Here is a 27,259-nt window from a genome sequence, read left to right on the forward strand (position 1 = left end):
AATTTTTTGAGACGGAGGGTACACACAGGCAAGGGTGGGGGTGATAGAGTAGAGAGAGAGGGAGAATCAGTAGGGAGCCTACTGTGGGACTTGATCCCAAGATCCTGAAATCATGACCTGAGCCAATGGCAGACTCTTAAGGGACTGCGCCACCCAGGTACCCCTCTGCTCTTATTGTTTTTAAGGATCCTTTCTTTAGCTGGTTAAAGTTGTAAATTAGAATAGAATCACGTTTAGGCAAAGGGAGAGAATAACAGAGTGTCTCTTACCTTTAAAATGCTTCTCAGTGGAAGAAACCGTCATCATCATTATTGATAACAAATACATTTATAAAGCACTGGCTACAACATTCGGGAAAAATGCTGAAGTTCAATCCATTTCAAATTTCCATATTTTCTACAGAAAAAAATTATCAAGAGAAAAGAAGGCAACCGGTTAACCTTAGGATGTTTAAATTTTTATTTATTTATTTATTTATGATAGTCAGAGAGAGAGAGAGAGAGAGAGAGAGAGGCAGAGACACAGGCAGAGGGAGAAGCAGGCTCCATGCACCGGGAGCCCGACGTGGGATTCGATCCTGGGTCTCCAGGATCGCGCCCTAGGCCAAAGGCAGACGCCAAACCGCTGTGCCACCCAGGGATCCCGCCTTAGGATGTTTACTATGTCCTCGAAGTCTTTATAAATCTTGAGAAAGCAAAAAAAAAAAAAAAACTCATGTTAATTATTTGGCTACAATTATAATAAATTATTTTTATATACTGTATGTATATTTTATTCTACATTTTTTTCTCTTGTAAATCAGAAATTCGGTGCTTTGAATCTATATCTTGGAAGTAGAAACATGGTTTATTATACAGATCATTAACCTACATGACATGTAGATTATTAATTAAATTTACGATTATATTTACCCTGTGATTATTGGGAAAGTAAGGTCTTGATCAGAAAAACAAATCCCCTTAAATTGCTTTGGTTATCACTAGGTAAATATGACTTTTACTTTAAATGAATAGAGCTTTCATAGGAAGGCACAACAACAGCAAATGAGCAATATACTAGTTGGTTTCTTTTACTGAATCATTTTTTATGTCTTTCAAACAGATTAAAGGCAACCAACATTTACTGAAAGGGTATTTTAAAAATAGGTAAACTAAAATTAGGTTGTAAAGAGAATTTTATGTCATGCTTAATGGGTAGAATAATGTCTCCCCCTTCCTCTCACTCCCCTCGAAAATCATGTCTACTTTAGAATATGACCTTATTTGGAAATGATATCTTTGCAGAGGTAATTAAGATGACATCATAATGGATTAGGGTAAACCATGACGGTGAAATGATGGCCATGTAATGATGGAGTCAGAGATTGAAGTTATACTTCTACAAGCCAAGGAAAGCCAGAGGCCACCAGAAGCTGGAAGGGACAAGGAAGGATTCTTCCCTAGAAACCTCTAAGGGAGCATGACCCTGCCAAGAACTTGATTTCAGATTTCCAGACTCCAGAATTAGGAGAATATATTTATTTTGTGTTAAGCCACCTGGTTTGTTTTAAGCCACCGCTTTGTTATGGCAGTCCTAGGAAACTAATATACCAAACCAAAGAGTTATGGAGACTTTGACTCTGAGATTGGAAATGCTGTTAGTGTGACTGGTTGTGCAAAATAAGTAAGTAAGCAATTAAGTCCATACATAAATAGGTAATAAATAAATACAGGTTATTTTAGAGAAAGCCTTAAGTGCCTGATCAAGTGGAAAGGAATGTCTTTCTGAATTCTAAGAGGCTAAACGGTGATGAGGTATTAAAAGAAGGCCACCATGGCTATCAAAGGAAAACATATCTTCAATCCAGAAAGTGAAATTCATCCGAGGACTAAATAGGAGCCATTTGGGCAACAGGACCAAAGTATAGCAAACAGAGAACACAGCACAGGACAGCTCTGTTACTTCTGTGTGTGTGCGATTCTGTGCTATTTCATAATTCCAGTCTTATGCGCAGTGCAATACTAGCCTTTCATCTTCACAGGCCCTTCACCTCCTTGGCTAAATGTATTCTTAGGTACTTTCTTCTTTTTGATGCAATTGGAATTGAGATTATTCTCTTAACTCCTCCTTTGATAGTTTATTAATGTGTAGAAAGGTAACAAATTTTAGTATTACAAATTGTGTATCCTGAAACTTGGCTGAATTTATTAGCTCTTAAAACACTTATGCCATACATATCATATGTATATCCTACAAACTTCCTTTAATCATTTTATCCACTTTGGTTGTAAATGATACTTTGAATTATTTGTTTTCTAAGATTTATTACTTGCTCTTTCTATGGCCAAGTTAATATGAACATTTTGTGGGACACTTTGAAAATTAGCCCATTGGAATATTTTCTCTATTCTAGAGTGTCTTTGAGGAATATCTGTTACTGGGATCCCTGGGTGGCTCAGTGGTTTAGTGTCTGCCTTCAGCCCAGGGCATGATCCTGGAGTACTGGGATCAAGTCCCACATCAGGCTCCCTGCATGGAGCCTGTTTCTCCCTCTGCCTGTGTCTCTGCCTCTCTCTCTGTCTCTCTCTCTCTCTCTTTGTGTGTCTCATGAATAAATAATAAAATAAAATAAAATAAAATAAAATAAAATAAATAAAAGGATTATCTGTTACTCCACCATATTTCCTTACCCTTGCCACTCCTCATCCCCAACAATGATTTGGTCTATTGCTTAATGATACACAATATGATTCAGAATATGCTTTTTAGCTCACCGATGTGGATCATGAGAAGGGAGCCACAGTGTTCGAGAGTAGGTGATGATGACTCCATTACAAGAGGGATTTAATAATGTATCCACCATAGACCATGTCTTGTTTTCACTATATCTTCAATGACTACCACATCTGGCCTATTTCATATAAGTTCTCAGTAAAGAAATGGGAGATAATTTTAGAGAAGAATTACAGGATTGACCTTTATAGAGTGAGGAATGATCTAGGTACTACTTAGAGTTTTTAAAAATATTACATATAGGGGCAGGTGTTTGAGCTCCTTGTCAAGATAATATCCTCATGGTATGTCTTAGCCCATTGGGCCATCAGATGTAGGTTTGGAAATGGTGCTGAGCTTTGCAGTTCTGCATGAAGTAGTTCTTTTTAACAATGGGGTCTAGGCTTGTTTTGAAAAACCTGTGGGGAAAAAGTTAAATACTATAAAGTTAGAGCAGAACTCAGTAGTTCCATACTTATCAGTAACTTGATAGGTTAACTCAAAGTTTCTTTTCAGGAACTTGACTGAGGCAGTTAGCTTGATTTTACAATAAATGGTAAATGGAAGGTGGCGACCCAAAAATTCAATATCTATGAGGGGACCTTGTCAGAAAGAGGTACAATGAATTAAATAAGATGAATTGAAAGTATCTCGCATGGCGGGTATTGTCTATTTTCATTAACATATTTTTTAGGGCTTTCCATAAAGCACATACTACACTGGGCACTGGGATACAAAGCCTTCGGGGATTTGCTGTTAAAGGAGGTGTGATGTGTGACAGAATTATAAACAGCAAATTTCACCGATGTAATCATTCATTCATCCATTCATGCATTTATGCCACAAATGCTCATTAACACTTTCTATGGGTCAGACATTTGTACCAGGCTTTGAGAGATGAAAAGACATGGTCCATGCCCTCAAGGAATTCATAGCTAGTAAACAAATAATTACAAGTGCTCTAGACAACTAAAAAGAAATGCAGCATGCCATCAAAATATTTAACATGTGAACAAACTTTATCTTGGTTACTGGGTAAGGTTACCTGGAAGAAGGGCTGCCTAAATTGAGACAGAAGGATACATAGGAATGAAATTTTAGGGAGAATGTCCAAGGCATAAAGAATATCATGCAAAAAGACCTGAGTTTAAAAAGTATAAACTTATTGAACTGAAATATATGCTATTTGACTTAACTATATATTTTTTAAAAGGAGAATGGTGAGAAAGGAGGCTAAGTGGGTAGGCAGGGGGGAAATCATACACGTTAAGAACTTGTTAAGAATATGTATGCTAACCTTTAATTCTTGAGATCTTAATTCTAAGAAGCAATGGGAAGCCATTACACCAAAGGACATAAAATGATCAGATGTGCATTTTTCAAATGTCACTCAGGGGGCAGTGTATTGTCTGAGTTCGAGAGAGTCAGAAGTGGAAGTTGGATAATGAGTAATGGACGTAGGACAGTGTCCAGGAGGGAAATGTTGGTTTGAACAAGGGTAGTGGTCATAGGAAGGAACCAGATTATTTCAAAAGATATTTAAGAGTTGGAATTTAGAAGATTGGCAACAAAAGATGTGACAGATGAAAGAGAGAAAGACTTTAAAACAATTCTCAGCTGTCTGATGAACAATGGGTACCAGTTGTGCCACTCACTAAAAGAGGACATATTGAAGGAGAGGAGTTGATGGCCTGTCAAAATGCAGGTAAGACACAGGTCATGATATGAACAGGCTGCTCCAGGCCAATTGATGCAGCATCAATCTAAATTGCCTAGAGGTTCAGAGGTAAATCCTAATTTTCTACTTGTTGTGGAATTGAAGTCGTTTTTATTATTTAATTCCCATCCTTTTCTTCTGTGAAAGCATCTTTCTTCCATTTGGAAAATGTTGCCTTATCAACCCCTAAAGCTGCCATGTTTATACTGACCTCACTTCTCTGATCTAATAAAAAGCATATGGGATTTTTTTAATGTAGGACTAGTAAGCATGTAAGTCGATCCCACTCTGGTGGAGGTGGACATAGATGTGAACCCTGGAGCAGGCAGTCGGTTGCCATCTCCCTCCTGCAGAGGTAGATGGTTGGTGTGAGGGAGTGGGAAACAGGATGAGGAGATTACTATTCTCCCTGCAGAGGAGTAGCAGCTACTAGAGGAATCTAAAGGATTCAGTGAAGGTTGTTACACATATTAGTTAGAAAGAATGTTAAAACTCAGAAACAGTTTATGGTCTGAAACGAAAGATACACCAAACTTTAGCCACGTTTCTGGAAGAAGCATGGTTAACATAAGAGCACTACATTGACTGGCATTACTTGTTTGTGCTCTCTGTTTCTTGATGTCTCCTTGATATGTCAAGAAAACGAGGAATTGTATTCCTCTTCTCTGCTAGTTGAGAAAATTTTTCTCACCCTGAAGCATTATTTCATGTAGATCCTGATTTTGGTTGTAACCTGACCCATAACTCTTGAATATAGAAATGATGCAATGCAACGTACATTGCAGCTTGGGGGACTATCTTATGCTGACAAAACCTCAAGTTCTACTCCAATATACATGCTTTTGGAGAAAGTTAAGTCTGCCTAAAAATAGTTAGGTAAACAGGAGAAAGAGCTACTGATTTACGTTGTTTGCTTTCAAGTCCTGGCAAATATACAGAGGCCACACATCTAGCAATGATCACAACTAACCATCTTTCCCACGTTTCAACCTGGTTTAGGAAAAGTGGTCTACTTTTTCCTCCTTATATATACAGATCATTCAAGATTCCCTTATATTGTCACTTTTAATAGTTTGGGCTACCCCTGGGGTTCAAGCCGTGCTGGGAAGTTATCTGCTTTAGAAAATTAGTGATTATTGAACTCAGTCTAGATCTCAGCTAACTTTTATCCAAGAGTAGTAACAAAAATCACTGGTTCTATTCAACACCGGTATTTATTTGGGCAGCAATGTTAATTGAAAATGAGATGTTCTCTAAGTTAAAATACATCAGATTTTAGAGACTTGGTCTGAAAAAAGAATGTGAAATCATTATTTTGTTTTCAATATTGATTGTATGTTAAAATAACATTTTAGATATATTGGGTTAAGTCAAATGTATTATTAACTCTATACCTATTTTGTTTTTACTGTTTTTCTTTTCTTTCTTTTTTTAAGATTTTATTTATATGTTCATGAGAGAGACAGAGAGGGGCAGAGACATAGGCAGAGGGAGAAGCAGGCTCTCTGTGGACTCCCTCCTAGGACCCCTGGATCATGACCTGAGCCAAAGGCAGACTCTCAACCACTGAGTCACCAAAGCATCCCTGTTTTACTGTTTCTAATATAACTACTAGAAAGTTTAAAATCTGTGTCTTAAATTTATGTATCACATTATATTTCTTATTAGGCTGTGTAATCAAGTGGCTTTTAGCAAGGGATTAAGTGAAATCATCCACAGATTTTTAAGTATGTGTTGTGGGAAGGGGAGTCATGGCAAGACTTGTTTTTTTTTTTTTAGAAATTTAGTGATAGAAGCATAATTTGGATAAGGAAAAGAACAGAAACAAAGAAATCAATTAGTCAAGTTTTGTAAGAATCCAAACGAGAGGTGACAGGAAACTAAACTGCATTGGTGGCCTGAAAGAAAGAGAATGGATTTCGGATGTATTTTAGGTATAGGATTGGGAGCAGTTGGCATTGAGCCAAATGTTTTGATTAAGGAAATTTGGAGAATTGAGAATGTACCTCCAGTGCCTGAATAGATGCAGTAATATGATAATAGCTTTAACAGAGAGACAAAAGACAAAAAACAAATTTCTTCTATCCCCAAAGGGAACAAAGGAACCGATTTGAGAGTGTTAATGGCAATTAGTCAACTAAAAACCAACTGTCCTACAATAGTTTCAAGTAGTTCACCCCAATTTAGAATCCTAAATGGAGTGAAAACATTTAGCACACCATATAATGAGTTTCTTCTTCCCAGAAATTTTCTGGGAAGAAATTTGTAAAGCAGAAAACCTTCCCTAAAGCAAAGTTTTTTTTTTTTCTCTTTTCTTCTTTTTTTCTTCTTTTTTCATAAAGAAATAACATAAGTGTGATATATAAACTAACTATAATTATATTATTATTGGAACCATAATGGAACCATACAGACCTGTAATATAAACAAGTTAAACTCTCACTATGAGTAAGTTAGAAAGGGGAAATAAATAATATGTTCAAAAATGGCTACTCCTTGAAATTAAAAATTTGAATAATCTCAAGTAATCGTAACAGAATAATTAATTTTATACTTTATATTTCCACATATTACTATGCTGATAGGTTGGAACAAATACTATGTTGAATCCTAAACTGTAATATTGAAAGAAATATTAATCACCTCTTTCATTTATTTAACCAATATTTGTTCTATATGTACTGAACATTTGAAATACCATTGTGTGTTGAGCAGACTTATTTGTCTCATGCAGTTTTTAGTTTAAGCTTGAGAGGAAATCTGTATTTATAGTATGTTTTATAAGTGCAATAATGAAGTTGATGTTGTTATACGTGCACTTAAAAGAGATATGTAATCCAGAGTTGGAGAGTGTCTAGAAAACCACAAAGTCCTTTCTACAGAAAACAACATCTATATTGAGAATCAAAGGAATAGGATTAAGCTTGTTAAAGTTGGCTAGTTACAGGTGGAGTAGAATGAGGACAATGTGCAAAGGTCATGAAGAGAGAATGAGATACATCCTGGATTCAGGAAATAGGTGATTTTTTTGAAGCATTGAGTGATAATGTTGGGTTGTCATTCACTTAAGCTGGTATAAATAGGAATCACATTAGAAAGGGTTTTCCAAATCCTAATAAGAGTGTGCCTTTTTAGCCAAAGTCTTCTATTTTCATATTTTGCATTTGGTACTGTTTATTTTTAAAATATGTATTACCTTTTTAATCACTGTCTGGTAAGTTAAAAGTATACAATTTCCAAATAATAGAGTATTATGCAGCTGTTTAATAAAACAATAATATAAATCTCCATGTATTACGTTGGATAGATGTCTGGACCTATTTTTTTTTTCAGATTTATTTATTTATTTAAGAGAGAGAGCATGCAAGAGTGGGTAGGAGGGGCAGAGGGAGAGAGAGAGAATCCCAAGTGGACTTCCAGCTGAGTGTGGAACACCTCCTCTTCCCCCTACCCTCCGACACAAGGCAGGGCTCAATTTCACCACCCTGAGATCACAATTTGAGCTGAAACCAATAGTAGGATGCTTAAATGAGTATGCCATCCAGGCACCCCTGACCTTATTTTTATAAAATAAATTATACTTCTGTATTCAGAGAAAATTTCAGGAAACAAACTATTTCCAGGGAGTGGAATGACCACCTGTGGGGAGTGTATTTGGATGGTTTTGTTGAAGGAATATATATAATCTATAGTGATTAGGAGAGAATAGAAAAGAGCAAAAATATATATCAATCCTATAATACACAAGAAAGAAGAAATATAAATTAAAATCCTTTAAAATATGGTAAAATCCTATATATTATTGTCTTTTATGAAATATCAATGGGTTAAAAAACCCAGTGAAGGCAAAATTGGAAAAAAATTAGAATAGACTTGAAAAATCCAGCTAGCAGGTGTTATAGGTGATACACATAAAAAACAAAAGTAAAGGGATCCCTGGGTGGCGCAGCGGTTTGGCGCCTGCCTTTGGCCCAGGGCGCGATCCTGGAGACCCGGGATCGAATCCCACATCGGGCTCCCAGTGCATGGAGCCTGCTTCTCCCTCTGCCTCTGTCTCTGCCTCTCTTTCTCTCTCTGTGACTATCATAACTAAATAAAAATTAAAAAAAAAAAAACAAAAGTAAAAAGAAAGAATGTGAAAAAGAAATTTTGGATAGACCTCTAAGAAATTTGAATTAGTAACCTATAAAACTTCCATAAAAAAAACTTCATTGGTGAAATCTACAAATACTTGCAGAACACTTAATTCCAACCCTTCATAAATTCTTCCAAAAAATAGAGAAAATACATTCCACCTCATTCTATGAGGCCAGTATTATTCTTTATCAAAACCAGATAAAGATATCACATGAAAATAAAACTATACAACTCTACCCCTTATAAATAAATATGCAAAAATTCTTGACACTATACTAGCATACTGTGTCCAGTAACATATAAAAGAATTATATACCATGACCAAGTAGAATTTATGCCAAGAATGCAAGTTTTGTTTAACATCCAAAAATTGATCAATATAATACACCATATCAATAGAATAAAGGACAGAAACCACATGATCTTTTCAATAAACAGAAAAATTAGTTTACAAAATTGGACACTTTAATGATAAAAAGATTCAAAGAACTAGGGATTAATCAATCTGATAAAGGGCATCTATGTAAAACCTACAGCTTACATCATACTCATTGGTAAAAGAATGATTGCTTTCCCCCTACAATCAGGAAAGAAATACAATCAATTAATCAATTAATCAATCAATCAATAAAGGTGTCTGTAATCATCACTGGAGTTTTTGCCAAAGCAGATAGATAAAGAAAGTAATAAAAACACATTCATACTGGAAAAGAACTAAAATAATCTTTATTTGCAGATAATATGATATTGTATACAGAAAATCCTAAGGTATCCTCAAATTAAGTATCAGAACAGGTAAATGACAACAAGATTGCATTATGCAAGATAATTATATAAAAATCTACAGAATGGGAGAGGATATTTGCATATCATATTTCTGATAAGGGACTTAGATCCAGAATATATACAGAACCCCTGCATCTCAACAATAAAAACACAAATAACCCAACTCAGAAATAGGCAAAGTATGTAGATAGATGTTTCTCCAAAAAAAAATAACAAATGGCCAATAAGCACATGGAAAGATGATTAACATCATCAGTCACTTGGGAAATGAAAATCAAAACTGCAATGAGGTACCATTGCAATCCCACTAAGGTAACTATGTTTTTTTTTTTTTTTTTTTAAAGGCAGATAGTAACAGGTGTTGACAAAGATGTGGATAAATTGGAACCCCCATATGTGACTGATGCAAATATTAAATGAAGCAACTGTTTTGGGAAACAACTTGGCAGTTTCTCAAATTTTTAAACACAGAGTTACCATATAACCCAGCAATCTACTTCCAAATATATTCCTAAAAAATGAAAAAAATTCCTAAAAAAATGAAAGTGTGTGAAATATGTACACACAAAAATTCATACACGAATGTTCATAATGCAGTGTTATTCATAATGGCCTAGATGTGGGAATAAACAAAGTGTCCATTTGGTCACGAATGAACAAAAATAGTCAATATCAATGCAATTAAATATTACCTGGCAAGAAAAAAATGAAGTACTGATAAATGCTAAAACATGAACAAATCTTTAAATCTTTTTTTTTTTTTTTAAGATTTTTATTTATTCATGAGAGACATACAGAGAGAGGTAGAGACATAGGCAGAGAGAAAATTAGGCTGCCTGCCATGAGTCCAATGCAGGACTTAGTCCCAGGATCCTGGAGTCACAACTGAGCCAAAGGCAGACACTCAACCACTGAGCCACCCAGGTACCCCTTTAAACATTTTGCTAGGTGAGAGATGCCAGAGATGCCACAAAAGACTACATATTCTATTATTCCATTTATACGAACTGTCCAGAACAGGCAAATGCACAGAAAAGAAAGTAGATAAGTAGTTGTCTAGAGCTAGAAAAGGGGGTAACAGGAGCATCTATATGACCATTTGGTTGATGGAAATGGTCCTGTGTGTAGAGAAATTCCTAAAGCCATTATTTCAAGATTTGTTGCTAGCTGCAAATTCTATTTTTTTCTTTACCTCAGAATGACTTGCTTTCCCCATCATTCATGACACATAGTTTTCTTTTTTTTTTAAGATTAAAAAAATATTTATGAGAGAGAGAAAGAGGCAGAGACACAGGCAGAGGGAGAAGCAGGCTCCACGCAGGGAGCTGACGTGGGACTCCATCCTGGGTCTCCAGGATCACGCCCTGGGCTGAAGGCGGTGCTAAACCGCTGAGCCACCTGAGCTACCCGACAGGTAGTTTTCATTGGATATAGGATTCTGTATTTATACATTGATAATTCTTTTCTTTCAGCACTTGAAAAATATCATGCCACCTTCTTTTGGTCTCTACGGTTTCTGGTGAGAAATCCACTGTTGTTTAAACAATGCCACTCCTGCCCTCTTTCCCACCCATATAGGTAAAGTGTCATTTCTCTCACTCTTTTCAAGATTTTATTTTTCTTTGTCTTTACTTTTAGAAGTTTGACTATGATGTGTTTTGGTTTGGAGTTTTTGAATTATCTTGTTTGGGATTCAGTTGACTTCTTCAATCTGTATGTTTATCTTTTGCCAAATTTGGGTAGCTTTCAGCACTATACACTAACTATACTTACCATTATATTTTAAAGTGAAGGATAACTTCTAGTCTCTTAATAGTGGAAAGTGAGGTACAGATTTTCACTATAAGCTTTCTGATTTAACTTAATGCTGGAAGTTCTAGCCAGTGAAATAAGCAATAAGCAAGTAAAAGGTTTATGAAGCTGAAAGATCGAAATAAAATTAACTGTCCCTCTTTGGAGATGGCATGATTGATGATCATCTTTGTAGAGATTCTTAAGTAATATACAAAACAAAAGAATGACAAAGCAAAAATCCATCCTAGAACAAATAAATGAATTCAGCAAGGATGTAGGGTACAAGACAAACATACAAGAATCAAATGTATTTCAATAGACTAACAATGAGCATATGAATAACCAGATTAAAAATACAATGCCATTGACAGTTGCTTAAATAGGATGAAGCGCATATAAATCTAACAATACATGTACAAGAGTTATATGTTGAAAACAAAAAACAAATGCTGGTGAAGGAAACCAAAGAATATTTAAACAAATGGAGAAGCATACTATATTCACAAATTGGAAGACTCAGCATGGGAAAGATATCAATCATCCCTAAATTGATACACTGCTTTCATGCAATTCTTAGAAAAATTCCAGTGTGATTTGTGTGTGTGTATAGATATAGACAAGTTTCCTCTAAACTTTATATGGAAAGGTAAAGAAACTAGATTAGCTAAAATAATTTTGAAAAAAAATAGTGAAAGGAATTAGTCTTCCTGATAGCAATACTTGCTATACAGCCACTGTAATCAAGACTGTAGTATCGGCTGAGGGATAGACAAATCTATCAGTAAGAATAGAGTAGATATCTTGTGTTTTGTTTTTTTTTTTAGATTTTATTCATTTATTCATGAGAGAGAGAGAGAGAGGCAGAGACATAGGCAGAGAGAGAAAAGCAGGCTCCATGCAGGGAGCCCGATGTGAGACTCGATCCTGAGACTTCAGTATCACTCCCTGGGCCAAAGACAGGCACCAAACCACTGAGCCACCCAGGGATCTACACAAATATGAGCAAGTGATTTTTAACACAGGTGCAAAGGCAGTTCAACAGAGGAAAGGTAACCTTTCCACAAGTAGTGCTGGAATAATTAGATACCTATAGGCAATACATTCATACATATATCTTAATTTAAACCTCATACCATATATAAAGTTACCTGAAATGGTTCCAAATTCTTCACATCTTCACAACACTTTTAATTTTTATTTTTTAAAGTAACAGCCATCCTAAAGACATCTTGTATGGTTTTGATTTGTATTTCCCTGATGCTTAGTGAGGTTGAGAATATTTTTATATAACTATCAGCCAAATGTATGTCTTCTTTGGAGAAATGTCTATTTGAGTCTTTTGCCTAGTATTTTTTTAAAGACTTATTTATCTACTTGAGAGGCAGAGACAAAGAGCATGAGCATATGGAGTGGGGGTGGGTGGAGGGGCAGGGGAAAGGGAGAGAGAAACTTAAGTAGGCTCTGCATGGCACATATCCTGCCCTGGGGCTCCATCTCATGACTCTGAGATCAGGACCTGAGCTGAAACCAAGTCAGACAATTAACTGACTGAGCCATTCAGACACCCTCTTTGCCCAGTGTTTTAACCAGTTTATTAGGTTGTAGGAATTCCTTAGTTGTTTTGGAATTAACTCCTTATCAGATAGTTTACAAATAATTTCTCCTATTGTGCTGGTTGCCTTTTACTCTATTGGTTATTTCTTTTGCTGTGCAGGTGCTTTTCAGTTCGATGTAGCCCTTTTCAGTTCAATTTTGCTTTTCTTGCTTGTGCTTTTGGTATTCTATTAGTATGCCAGTTTTATGTATACTTATAAAGTGATCAACTGGCAAAAACTAAAGTATTTTTTTCCCTCCATTTTTCTGCTCTCCAGCTTCTAACAAGTCTACCAGGCATGGTGAGGGGGACAAAAAAGTTTCAACAGGGATGATGTCAGGGTGAGGGGGAGCAGAGGGAGTCTACCAGGATAATCAGCCAGGACTATTAAGAAAATCTGCAATTTTTAATTTCTTTATCATTCTTGCTTTTTGCTGCACGTTCTACTCAGCTTACTGATCACTGAAGTAAACTGGGCAAGGTTTTAGTATTTAATGGGTTGTCATTAAAAGTTTTTGTGATAAAGCTAATTTTTAAGGAATCATTAAGAAAATGATTTCAAATTATTCACATGTTGAATATATATATAAGTCCATGAGTCTTAAATGGGATGATCTGCATATGGGATGTATTTATCAATCATTACTCTAGTTTTAGATATTGTTTACAGAGTAACTTTTCCTCTATCTGACTGTCAGGTAAAATTTTGTACAAATATCCTGACATGTTGGGTCATACTGTGCATTGGTTTACTGCGTCTGCCATGATGAATGCCACAGACTGGGTGGCTTACACAATAGAAAATTATTTCTTCACATTTCTGGAGGCTGCAAGTCCCAGATTAAGATGTCTACAGTTTTTGTTTGTTTGTTTTATTCTGAGGCCTCTCCTTGGCTTGTAGATGGCCATCTTTTCCAGTGTCTTCACATGATTGTCTCTGTGCATACATGTGTCTGGGATCTCTTTCTGTATGTCCTCTTCCCTTATTTTTATAAGAACACTAGTTGCGTTGGATTAGAGCCTGCCTTAATGGCCTCCTTTTAACTAAATAATCTATTTATAGGCCCTGCCTTCAAATATAATCACATTATGAGTGCTAAGAGTTAGAATTTTAACATGTAAATTTGGAGGGACACATTCAGCTCCTAACTCTCACATGCTCTGATACCTTCAGCTACTTGTCATAAGAAACACTGATTCAGTTTAGTAAAATTATTCTGGGTTTATGGTAATGATAACATTTTCAAAATGAATCTGAAATCCAAGTATTACTTCTTCCTACAATTAGGGCTATAAGTGGCCTGGCTTCTGAGTGTAAGAAAAGCTGGGTATCAGGTCTGCTTCTTACTTTTCACTTTTCCCATCTTGAGTCCTACCTTTCTTCTAGATCTTCCTAAATTCAGCTTGTGATTTTCTCCAGGATTATACTCAATATTTATATTCTCAAGGATGAATCAGGTACCAAGTCATGAGTCTCTAAAATTTCAAGACACACATATGATGCTCTCTGAACGATCTTTTAAAAGCCCACCTCTTGACTTGAGATAAGAATGCACTCCACACAGCCTTGTCCATTGGAGATGTTTTTCAGAATCACAGCACACTAAAAGCTTATTTATTTATTTATTTATTTATTTATTTATTTATTTCTAAATTTCAATTTCAGATAGTTAACATATAGTGCAATACTGGTTTCTAGAGTAGAATTTAGTGATGCATCACTTACATACAACACCCAGTGCTCATCATAACAAGTGTACTCCTTAATACCTTTCACTCATCTAGACCACTCCCTCTGTCCTCCCTCATCAACCTTCAGTTTTGTTGTCTATCATTAAGCATCTGTTATGACTTGTTTCCCTCTTTTTTTTCTTTTCCTCCTCAGATATTCATCTGTTTTCTTTCTCAAATTCCATCTATGAGTGAGAGCATATGATATTTTTCTTTTTTCTGGCTGACTTATTTCACTTAGCATAACACAGTCTAGCTCTATCCATGTCATTGCAAATGGTAAGATTCCATTCTTTTTTGATGGCTGAATAATATTCCATAACACTCACATACACACACACACACACACACACACCACATCTTCTTTATCCATTCATCAGTAGATGGACATTTGGGATCTCTCCATAGTTTAGTTATTGTTGATAATGTTGCTATAAACATCAGGGTGCATATATTCCTTTGAATCTGTATTTTTGTATCTTTTGGGTAAATACTTAGTAGTGCAATTGCTGGATCATATGGACATTTGGGATCTCTCCATAGTTTAGTTATTGTTGATAATGTTGCTATAAACATCAGGGTGCATATATTCCTTTGAATCTGTATTTTTGTATCTTTTGGGTAAATACTTAGTAGTGCAATTGCTGGATCATAGGGTAGTTCTATTTTTAACATTCTGAGGAACTTCTATACTGTTTTCCAGAGTGACTACAGTATTTTGCATTCCTACCAACTGTATGAGAGGGTTCCCCTTTCTCTGCATCCTCACCAACATCTGTTGTTTCCTGTGTTGTTAATTTAGTCATCCTAATGGGTGTGAGATGCTATCTCTTTGTGGTTTAAATTTGTATTCCCCAGATGATGAGTGATGCTGAGCATCTTTTCATGTGACTGTTAGCCATCTGGATGTATTCTTTGAAAAAAGTGTTTACTCATGTCTTCTTCCTATTTCTTAACTGGGTTATTTGTTTTTTGGGTATTGAGTTTGATAAGTTCTTTGTAGAATTTGGATACTAATCCTTATCAGATATGTCATTTGCAAATATGTTCTCCCATTCCACAGGCTGCCTTTAGTTTTGTTGGTTGTTTATTGTGCAGAAGCTTTTTTATCTTGATGAAGTTGCAATAGTTCATTTTTGCTTTTGTATCCTTTACCTCCTGAGATGTATGTAGTAAGAAGTTGTCACAGTGAGGTCAAAGAGGTTGCTACCTGTGTTCTCCTCCTGTGTTTTGATGGATTCTTGTCTCACATTAAGGTCTTTCATCCACTTTGAATTTATTTTTGTGTGTGGTATAAGAAAGTGGTCCAGTGTCATTCTTCTGCATGTGGTTGTCCAGTTTTCCCAACACCATTTGTTGAAGAGACTGTCTTTTTTCCATTGAGTAGTCTTTCCTCTTTATCAAAGATTAGTTAATCACATTGTAGGTCCATTTTGGGGTTCTCTCTTCTGTTTTTGTGCCAGACCTTAAATACATGGAGGTTAAAGGATATCCTACTAAAGAATGAATGGTCAACTAGGATATTAAATATGAATTAAAAAAATACATGGGAGCAAATGAAAATGAAAGCACAACAGCTCAAAACCTTTGAGATACAGCAAAAGCAGTCCTAAGAGAGAAGTATATTGAAGTACAGGAATACCTCAAGAGGCAAGAAAAGTCTCAAATACCTGAATGAGCTAGAAAGGGAATAGCAAAACCTAAAGCCAGTAGAAGAAGGGAAATAATACAGTTAGGGCAGAAATAAATGATACAGAAACAAAGTTAGAGCAGAAATAAATGATACAGAAACAACAACAAAAATAGTAGATCAGATTAATGAGACTAAGCTGATGTTTGAAAGAATTAATAAAATTGATAAACCTCTAGCCATACATATCAAAAAGAAAAGAAAAAAGACCCAAGTAGATAAAATCATGAATGAAAGAGGAGAGATCCTAAGTAACACCACAGAAATACAATGATAAAATAATACTATGAAAAATTGTATGCCTACAAACTGGGCAACATGGAAGAAATTGACAAATTCCTAGAAACTTACAAACTACCAAAGCTGAAATAGGAAGAAATAGAAAACTTGATCAGACCCATAGTCAGCAAAGCAAAGCAATTGAGTCAATAATCAAAAATCTCCCAACAAAAGTCCAGGGCCAGATGGCTTTCCAGGGGAATTTTATCAAACATTTAAGAAAGAACTAATATGTATTCTTTTCAAACTGTTCCAAAAAATAAAAATGGAAGGAAAACTCCCAAACTCATTCTATATAGCCAGCATTACCTTGATTCCAAAACCAGAAAAAGACTTCACTGAATAAGAGAATTACAGGCCAATATTCCTGATGAACATGGATGCAAAAATCCGCAATAAAATACTAGCAAATCAAATTCAATAGTACGTTAAAAGAATTATTCACCACAATCAGGTGGGATTTATTCCTGGGCTACAGAGCTGGTTCAATATTCACAAATCAATGAATGTGATACACCACATTAATAAAAGAAAGGACAAGACCATATGATCCTCTCAATGGATGCAGAAAAAGCATTTGACAAAATACAGCATCCTTTCTTGATAAAAACCCTCAATGAAGTAGGGATAGATGAAATATACCTCAACATCACAAAGGCCATATAAAAAACACCCATAGCTAATATCCTCAATTGGGAAAAACTGAGAGCCTTTGCCCTACAGTCAGGAACAAAACAAAGATACCCATTCTCACCATTACTATTTAAAATAGTACTGGAAGTTCTAGCCTAAGCAATCAGACAACAAAAAGAAATAAAAAGCATCCAAATTGGCAAGGAAAAAGTCAAACTTTCACTCTTTGCAGATGAATGATACTCTACGTAGAAAACCCAAAAGACTCCATCAAAAAAAAATTGCTAGAACTCACACAGGAATTCAGAAAACTCACAGGATACAAAATCAATGTGAAGAAATCTCTTGCATTTCTATACACCAATAAAGAAACAACAGAAAGAGAAATCAAGGAATTGATCCCATTTGCAATTGCACCAAGAACAGTATGATACTAAGAGATAAATCTAACTAATGAAGTAAAAAGTCTATACTCTGAAAACTATAGAATACTTATAAAAGAAATTGAAGACAAAAAGAAATGGAAAAGCATTCCATGCTCATGTACTGGATGAGCAAACATTGTTGAAATGTTTATTGTACCCAAAGCAATCTACACATTTAATGCAATCTCCATCATAACACACCAACATCTTTCACAGAGCTAAAGCAAACAATCCTAAAGTAGCTGAAGCAATTCTGAAAAAAACAAGCTAAAGCAAAACAAAACTGGGGGCATCGCAATTTTGGATTTCAAGCTGTGTTACAAAGCTGTAGTCATCAAGACTGTATGGTACTAGTAACTCTTTATAAAGATCTCCAAATGTCCAGTCCCTCTCAATCTTTCCAGCCTCCTTTATAGACTAAAAGTGGTAGTCAGCCAAGAGAAAAAAACCCCAAATATTCTGACTTCTACTTTTTTACCTCCTATATAGTAATGTCACACCTCAAATTAGAATGTGGCATCTTTTATCTTGTAATTGAAACATTAAAAATTTCATTTTAAATATTTTGCTTCATAAGGCATTATAATGCCATAGCATTTGTGAAATTTTCCAAAATAAATTTCTTTAAAAGAATAAAATAAATAGGCTATACCCCTTTCACTTCCATATAATCATATGCCTAAGACAAATTTACAAATAATAAAATTAATATGTCATAATTTAAAGTCATGGGAAAATTATTGGTTAAAATGGAACTAAAAGTCTCAAAAAACATAATTCTTGAAACAAATTTCTGAAAAAAAACTTAAGAAAGATGGAGATTGGGGTACCTGTGGGGGCTCAGTCAGTTAAGCATCTGCCCTCAGCTTGCGTCACGATCTCAGGGTCCTGGGATCAAGCCCCATATTGGGCTCCCTGCCCAGCAGGAAGTATGCTTCACCCTCTCTTTGCCCATGCTGTCTCTCTCTGTCTCTTTCAAATAAATAAATAAATAAATAAAATCTTAAAAAAAAAAAAAGAAAGATGGAGATTGCCACAAACTTACTAATGAGCGCAAAGATTTTACCTCTTCTAAGTAATTTAACAATAGTAAGCATCATGGAAGTAATTGGAATCTTAGCTCATGAATAAAATGATGCTTTGATACTCAGTCTCCCTCTGAGGTAAGTTTAGAAAATTTTCATATTTAGAATGTAAATTAGCAGTTTCCAGGACCCATACCAGTGGAAGGAGAAGCCATGGTCTTGCTCACTTTTTTTCTTTTTTTTTTACTGAAGACTTTGTGTGTCTATAGAGTGGATTTTGAAATGCACAGATGGTTAAATGATTGGAAGTGTTCTCCTTTATTTGGCAAATACCATTCAAATTCAAACTCAAAATGACACCAAAAAATGATAAATGACAATCTGGCAACCTTAGATATTTGTTGTATACTCTTGTCATCAAAGAAAATGCAAGAGAGAGAGAATTCATTTAATTACTCATTCACTTACTTTACACGAAAGCTACTAAGCACCCATTACATGCAAGGCAGGGTTGAGACACTATAGTGATACCCAGGAACATATTTAGATCTCGGTTATAAAGTAGCATGTAAAAGACAGATAGCTTGTCAGGCATTTGTCATCAATTTTCTCATTTAATTCTTCTTTTTTTTTTATATCTTCACATCAGTCATCTAGAGTCACCTATACCATTCATTCCTAGGTTAGTGTTGTTTTGGATTCTAACCAAGCAATTCCATATTTAGAAGTTCAGTGGTGGTGGTGGTGGAGATGGGTAACAAGAGTTATCATTATTACTATAAAGCTGTTATTTGAGACATCAATGAAAAAACTGTAGGCATCTCCATGTTCACTGAGCCATAAATTCCCTTCCTATTTGCAATGTTTGCTTTACTCTGATAACTGGACCTGTCTTGGTCTCCTGCTCATATTCCAGCCTCCTGTGTACATAGAGTTTACTTTTAGGAGTTTACACTCAGGTGGAAGAAAGAGTCATATCTTCGAAAATAAATTGAAAAGATTTAAAGATAGAAAGGTAGATGATAGATGATAGGTAGAAAGAAAGAAAGATAAATAATAGATAAATTACACGAGTTGTTTATATATTGCTCCATTGAACAAGAGGGAACTGTCTTGAATTTGTCAATACTATAATCTTTATGGTTGCTGCTGTGATTTTTTTCTAAGGAGAAAAGGAAATAAAACTGCTAAAAAAGAGTGTGCTCTAGGCAACATGGAAAAATGTAAAGCATTTTATGATTAAATTACTGAATATTTTCTACCTAATTTCAGAATTCTATAGGGGCCTTGGAACATATATTTAAAAGGTGTGTGAGGGACACTATTCATTAAAAAAACAGGAAAAAGTAGTGGAAACTTTATTAAAAATTGACTAATAGGCACTCTAGATAATTGAAATGACAGCTTGTTTTGACAGCTGCAAGCAAAACTCCACTTGTTCAAAACAGTGAGTGTAAATCTTTTTAATTTCCAGAAAGAAAAATGATGTACAGGTTTAACTTAATTCAGTCAGCTCATAAAGTGTAATAATAAAAGGTAACTCTTCACCTGACTAGTGAAATTCTGGTAATTGGAGGTCCTGCCAATCACTGAACAGTGGGGTTGGATGTGAAGACCTTTGAAGACCCCCAAGTGGAAGAGTTAATTTCCTCCAAGATCCTCAAGGAAACGGAAATCAACCCAGGAGCAACCAAATATCCCCAGTATAACCTTTTAAAATACCACTTAGTATCAAATTTGGAGAACATGAAACACTTCCAGAAGTGTTTTGTCATCCAAATCTCCTAACAAATAGAAAGAAGTGGAGACACATTCATCATCTATGCCATGGCCCCCATAGGTATTTAGTAATTATTTTCTAAATGCTAAGGAATGAAATTTAAAAAAAAATGACAGGTAAGTTTCCTAATCAACAAAACAAGTCAAAGCTCAGGTCAAGAATAACCCATGTAACATTAAAGTGCACCAGTTTTCCTTAATTAGGACATGGCTACTTGATTTTATTACATTTATACCCATAAAGGAAATAAAAAAGGCAAATGAAGAGCTTGATGATTCAAATCATGGCTTTTAAAACTCACTTTGTGTCTGATTAGAAAAGGAAAAATGAAGTTTAGCTTTCCAGCCTCAGGATTTGAATTATATGCTCTTTGAATATTTTTCTTTTCTTTTCTTTTATTTCATTTCATTTCATTTCATTTATTTTATTTTTTTATTTTATTGTTTTTAGATTTAAATAGCCATCTTATTGAGATACAACCAGCTAAGAATTTAAATTTCGCTTTTATCAGTTTTGACTCTCCTTTTGCTAAAAGAGCATACAGCTGAACCCACCCAAAACTAAAACCAGTTCATGAACGAGATGTGATTGGGTATTTTTAGATTTTATCTACACTCAATGTGGGAGAGTTTGGTATAAAATACATTTGTTTAAAATGTTACAGAGCATAGAATTGCCAGGAACAATTTAAGCTCCATAAATGTTTCCTCTAAATTGAATCCAAGATGGCTGAGAATCCTATAACACTGTGTGGAATCCAATGCTTAGTTTTTAAATGAAACAATTTCAAAAATTGGAGCACTGCCATCATTTGCAGCCATCAGGATCACTGTCATACTAGAGAGCCTTGATTCCTCTTCATTCCTAGTTCACCCACACTGAAAGTTTTACTTGTAATCTACACTGTGAAGCAGAAGGCTGAAAATGTACGTGATTTAGATCATCTCAGTAAACAGTCTTTTCTGTTCACAGGTAAATCTATCCCGTTACTTCAGCTATAACCTTTTGACCTTAGAAGTGAAAATGTTCCATTAGTTAAATTTCTCAAGTCGTTTTTAATCACTATGTATTCATTTCTTTGTTCATAGTTAAAGATTTACATTGTATATATTTAATATCTTATGTGTAAACAAGGGCCATAAATTATTGATTAGTTAATATGGTCCATGAATGAATGCATTTTTCTCAAAGTAGACTGATTTTATTACTAACAGAAGAGACCAATCTAAATCCTTAATGTCTGTGAGGTGTTACACAGGAAAAATGTTTTTAAAATTTAATAACAACAAATGGGAATGCATGTTTTTAGATTGTCCCTGGTGAAAGTGCTTTCCATTCAAGACTTTTACTAACACAAAGAATCGCATTAATTTATTAAACGGTATTAAAATGTACAGCCACATTGATAGATATAGATGTTATTACAACTATTTAGCTATTAATCTAATAATACTAATTATTTTTTAAAACTTCAAAAGCTAATATTTATTTTAAAATGGAAACCAGGAGCAAAGAGTAGATGTAGACAAGTGCATGTATAATACATAAAGATGAACTAGGAAATCTAATTGATGCCAAAGCCAATCTGGAAATTCCAGAATGCAGGAACTGACTGTTGCTTCAGATTCAAGATGACAGCTAGGATTAGATATAGAGACAAATGAACTCATGGAATGGGGAAACAATGGTATTACTTAACTGTATATTATGTCTAATATGTGATATGAAGACAGGAGATGGATTTGCATTGATAGATAAAGTACACTGTAGCCTAAAAATATGATATGGGAAGAAGATTGGCAGCAAAGGCGACAGACATTCTTCTAGTGGGAGCCCTGGACACATTAAGTGCACAGTAAGGAAACTTAAATTCTGAACAAGTTTAGACATTGTACAATAGAGTTGTCATGATTATTAGGAACTGTGTTGACCATTCATAATTATCATTATTATTGAAAGAAACAGCTGGGCCAGTCAGTCCTTCCTCCTTCTCTTTTCTTCTCCACTTTCACAGCCAATATAAAGAGGCAGGCAATAGAAACATTAAAGCTAAATCTGGAACATAGCTGTGAAGATAATAGCAGACCTTCCCCAGGGAGGTTTAGAGTGGGTGTGCCTTCCAGAGAAGCAGAAAAGAATTCTATACCAGACAAAAACAAAGAAAAACAAGTAAAAACTAGTTATTTACAAGAGAAAAATACACTAAATACTTTTTATACTAAAATTAAATTCGTCAATATGTTTTCATTTTTAAACTAACAATTATTGAGCGCTTACTATGTGTGAGATATTGGTCTAAATGTTTTGTATGTAACTCACAACAGCCCTATGTTGAAGATTTTATTAGTCATATATTTAGCAGATCAGAGGCACAGAGAGATCAGGTAAATTAGACCAAGTCATAGGACTTGTCAGTGGCAGAGGTCTTGCTCTCTGCTGCTCCTCATCTGTGGTGCTGGAGGAGGGGCAAGTTGAAGCCTGCCTTCCACCTTCCCTAACTTTACTTTCTCAAAATGAAAGTACTGCACACAACAGCCCTTTAACAAGCACCAAAACCACTCTGAACCTTCTTTTACAGGGAAGAAAACTTTAGAGAGTAAACCTAAACTCTGCCTCCAAAAACCCTTCTCTTCTGCTCAACCAGTCCATTTTATAGACATGAATGACTCAGAAAACATCATTAGCTATTTAATGAAAACAACACAAAAAAGAAGAATGAGGAGAAATATGTCTAGTGAAATATTCTCACAAGAAAGTGATTATTTAGCATCAGAAGAAAAACATAAGGAAAATAAATTTTTATTCATATTATCTCCTGATATATAAAAATTCAACAGACTATCTTCTCCATAGAAAAACAGTACTTCTATGGAAAAGGTGCAAAAGCAGGACAGATAAGGAGCTGTTCATGGAAATTAAAAATATGATAATGTTTTAAGTCAGTAAGAATGAAAAATAAACGGGAAATTTCAAAAGGCCAGATAAATAATCTGGAAGATTAAATATGGAGATTTCTCAAAACAGGAGAAAGGAAAAGTTTATAATAACTATTTTAAAAATTAAGATATGGGGAAAAAAACCTTAAGAATCAAGGAAGGAACAAATAATGATGTTGAAAAACCACTTGGGAATTCCAAGAGAGATAACTGACCATAACCCTACCAAAATAAATGATATTCATTACTATTCAAAAATACTTTTTAAAAGATTTTATTTACGAGAGAAAGAGAGCACATGAGTGAGAGAGTATGAGAGAGTGTGAGCTGGGAGAGGGGCAGGAGAATCAATGTGGGGCTTGATTCTATGACCCCAGAACCATACCCTGAGCTAAAGGCAGACGCTTAACCAACTGAGCCACCCAGGCACCTTACAAAAAAGATTTCTATTACTATTTAAAACTCAATACTTAATAAGTGAGATGAATGAATAAACACATATTCACTAGCTGGTAAAATTTAAAAATTTCAAGAATAAAGTTAAAAGCCTACCAAAAGGGAAAACCAAAACACACTAGCAAAGACACACACACAAATCATGTAAAAAATAAAGAGAACCAATTAGCATGAAGAATGCCAGATATGAAAATACTTTGGAGTAAGGCATTCAAAGGTCTAAAAGAAAAGTTTCTTGAAGGTACATTTTTAGACTGAATTTCTCATTAACGAAGAACAAGGAAATGTTAAACCATTTTCATACATACACTTTAATATGTAGCAAAAGCTTGACATCCATACAGAATTTACTGAAAACATATCAAAATATATACAACAGCACAAATATTCTAAAGAAAAATGTGAAATATATGAAACATTATTCCCTTGAAAAGATACCCAAAGAGGATAACTGTACATAGTCCCGGGAAATATCCTTGTACAAACTAAAATAGGAAGTTGAAGGCTTCACGAATAATAAATATCTTTAATAAGAAAGTGGAATACACACAACAAATATTTTATTAAGAAGCTCTTCTCTTCATGTATCATTTCCATCAACAACAAAAAGGCAGAATTTCAAATTTAAGCTAAGAAAAACACAAACAATTATGACCTTAATAAAAAACAAACTAGAATATGATATGGTCCATGAGCATTTGAAAGGAGAAGCATCTGACACTGATGCTTTGAAAATTCTTTGAAGAGTAAAGTTTAGGGTGTTGATTATAAATCCTTTCCTAAGGATCCAACTGTACTCACTTGTTATAAAATAAAAATTTGTATATTTATGAATGTTTAGTAGCTTTCACAATTCAATTAATCAATAGGCAGAATGCATTGAAGATTTAATTTTAGGAAAATAAAAACAGCAAACAGATGCAACAATTCTGAAAACATCAATGTGGTAAAACAAAGAGAGGAATATGAAAATGAAATAAAAAGGGGGGATGTAAAAAAAAAAGAAGGGGGATGTAATCTATGCTGATTTTTAAAAAATTTTACATACTATGAAGTCAAAAGAAAATCTCTAAGATCATGGGTTACAGAAATAGAAGTATAAAACAGAAAATAGAAATTTACCACTAAATTATTTAAAATAATAACAGATATTGAGACTCAGAGATGTTGTCTAATGTTGTTAAATCAAACATAACAAAAACATTAAATACAGGAGAGATTATTATGTCTTTTCTTTTTTTTTTTTTTTTTTTTTTTTTTTAAGATTTTATGTGCTTATTTGACAGCACAAGAAAGGGGAGTAGCATGCAGAGGGAGAGGGAGAAGCAGCTCCCTGATGAGCAAGGAGCCTGATCCAGGGCTCGATCCCAGAGTTGGCCCGATCCCAGAGTTCTGGGATCATGACCTGAGCCAAAGGCAGATGTTTGATTGACTGAGTCATCCAGGAGCCCCTACAGAAGAGATTATAGTCATGAAAGAATTGAAACGAGTAGGATTTGAAGTGTTGGTGGACCTAGGTGTGAGTCTTCTCATCTGATTCACTTTTTTACTTTTTGAAATTGTAACTACAGTTGATCCTTGCACAACAGGTTTGAACTGAGTGGGTCCACTTATAAACAGATTTTTTTTTTCAGATCTATAAACAGATTTTTTCAATAAATAGTAGAGTATTGCAAATGTATTTTCTCTTCCTTATGATTCTTTAATAGCATTTTCTTTCTCTAGCCTACTTTTTTTTTGTTAAGAATATAGTATATAAGACATATACAACACGTGTAATAATCAACTGTTTATATTATCATTAAGGCTTCTGGTCACCAATAGGCTACTAGTAGTTAAGTTTCTGGAAACTCAAAAGTTACATGTGGATGTCCAATGCATGAGAGGTAAGCTCCTCTAACTCCTACGTTGTTCAAGGATTAACTGCATATGGATGTACCCACACAGGCATACTAGTGTACATAATATATATTTTTATGATTATGTATATGGTTATATGGATAATGAGATCCAGAATGCTAACCACTATAACTGCACATAAGAGAAGTCAACCTTAAGCTGAACAGCATTGACTCACCTAAGTGAGAAGTCCAGAGATAAATGGGCTGGACCTGGTTTCTCACATAATATCATCAATTCCTGGCTCATGACATCTTTGTATAAATTTATTTCTCAAGCAGAATGTGTCCAAACGGCCACCAAGAACCCTCAAGCCTATGTTCAATCCATCAAGAAGCCCAAAATTTCAGTAGACCCATGATAATCCAGTAGTTCCACAAATAATCCCAACATTGACTGTCCTTGACTAGATTAATGAAAATAACAGTTAATATATTAATCATTTACTAGTTGTTTGATGTCATTCTAAATCTCAGGAAAGAGAAACAACTAGCACAAGTTTTTACTGCTAGTGAGTGTGAGAGCTGGGATTTGAACTGCAGTAATTTTACTCTAAATCTGGTGATTTTAATCAATATTCCACATACTTATATCTGAACTAATTACTATAATCTGTTGACCAGGCCTGGGTCAAATGTCTACCTTTAACAGTGGACTGAGGTCAGTACCATTGAACCATATGGACTGAGAATGGGACAAGATTTCCTCCAAAATTTCTAGACAGATTTTAAAAACTTCAAATCAGCTGCCAAAGGGGGAAAAAAAAAAAAGGAAGGGGCACCTGGGTGGTTCAGTTGGTTAAGCTACCAACTCTTGGTTTCAGCTCAGGTAGTGATCTCAGAGTCATGAGATTGAGCCCCAATATGGGGTTTAGCACAGAATCTGCTTGGGATTCTCTTTCTCTCTGCCCCTTCCCCTTGTTCTCTCTCTCTCTCTCTCTCTCTTTTCCTCCCTCAAAGAAATACATAAGCCTTTAAAAAGAGAGAGAGAAGAAAACAGATGAAGGACATGAAGCTAAAAGAAGAAACCAGTAAGTGAAGGAAATGGACAGGGACTGAGAGGAAAAGGATAGAATGAGGGAGATGGAGAAGAATATATATAGGCTGGTTTCCAAATGGCTTTCCAGTTTCTGACTCCAAGCCCTTAAGAGTCACTATTCCTCTTCTGTCATTGGTTTGTGACAGAATTTACCCCCTTGTCACCCATTATTATTTTCTTTTCTTAAACTAGTTGAGTACATTTCTGTTTTTTGTGTCCAGTGTTGATTACAGTATTGGAAAACGTTCCTGGCTCTTCTAAATTTGTGAGGGATATGCCCTTTGGGGTAGAATGTGAGATCCAATGAAATATTTGTCTGTTTTAGGACTTCTTGAGTTAAACTGCTATTTAAAAAGTTAAAATTAAAGGAAACGATAAAAAATGCTAACTTCATAGTGAGGTAAAAGTGACTTTTAATTACTTCTTTATTTACTACATCAATTATATATTCTGTGTTTTTATGCTCAGAAAAAATCATATTAGAATATTCTATAACTATATTAAAATATTTGTAAACTAAAGAAATGAGCTATTCAACCATGAAAAGACAGTGGAAGAAGCTTAAATGCATATTACTAAGTGAAAAAA

General features: G+C 34.8%; 1 long non-coding RNA gene across 2 annotated transcripts in view; it reads right to left on the reverse strand.

Annotated features, from left to right (window-relative positions):
- Nucleotides 1-269: 269 nt before the first annotated feature.
- LOC112658697 (uncharacterized) overlaps nt 270-27,259 on the reverse strand; it is a 47,058-nt gene continuing 20,068 nt past the window's right edge. Inside the window, exon 4 of one of the 2 annotated variants that reach the window (XR_007401508.1) lies at nt 270-396. This is a non-coding gene — a long non-coding RNA (uncharacterized LOC112658697). Of the gene's footprint in view, nt 397-493; nt 685-27,259 lie in introns of those variants that run through there. The other variant, XR_003135903.3, reaches the window with a different exon arrangement.

This window comes from Canis lupus, chromosome 12, assembly GCF_003254725.2.
Source record: "Canis lupus dingo isolate Sandy chromosome 12, ASM325472v2, whole genome shotgun sequence".
In the NCBI taxonomy this organism is placed as follows: Eukaryota; Metazoa; Chordata; class Mammalia; order Carnivora; family Canidae; genus Canis; species Canis lupus.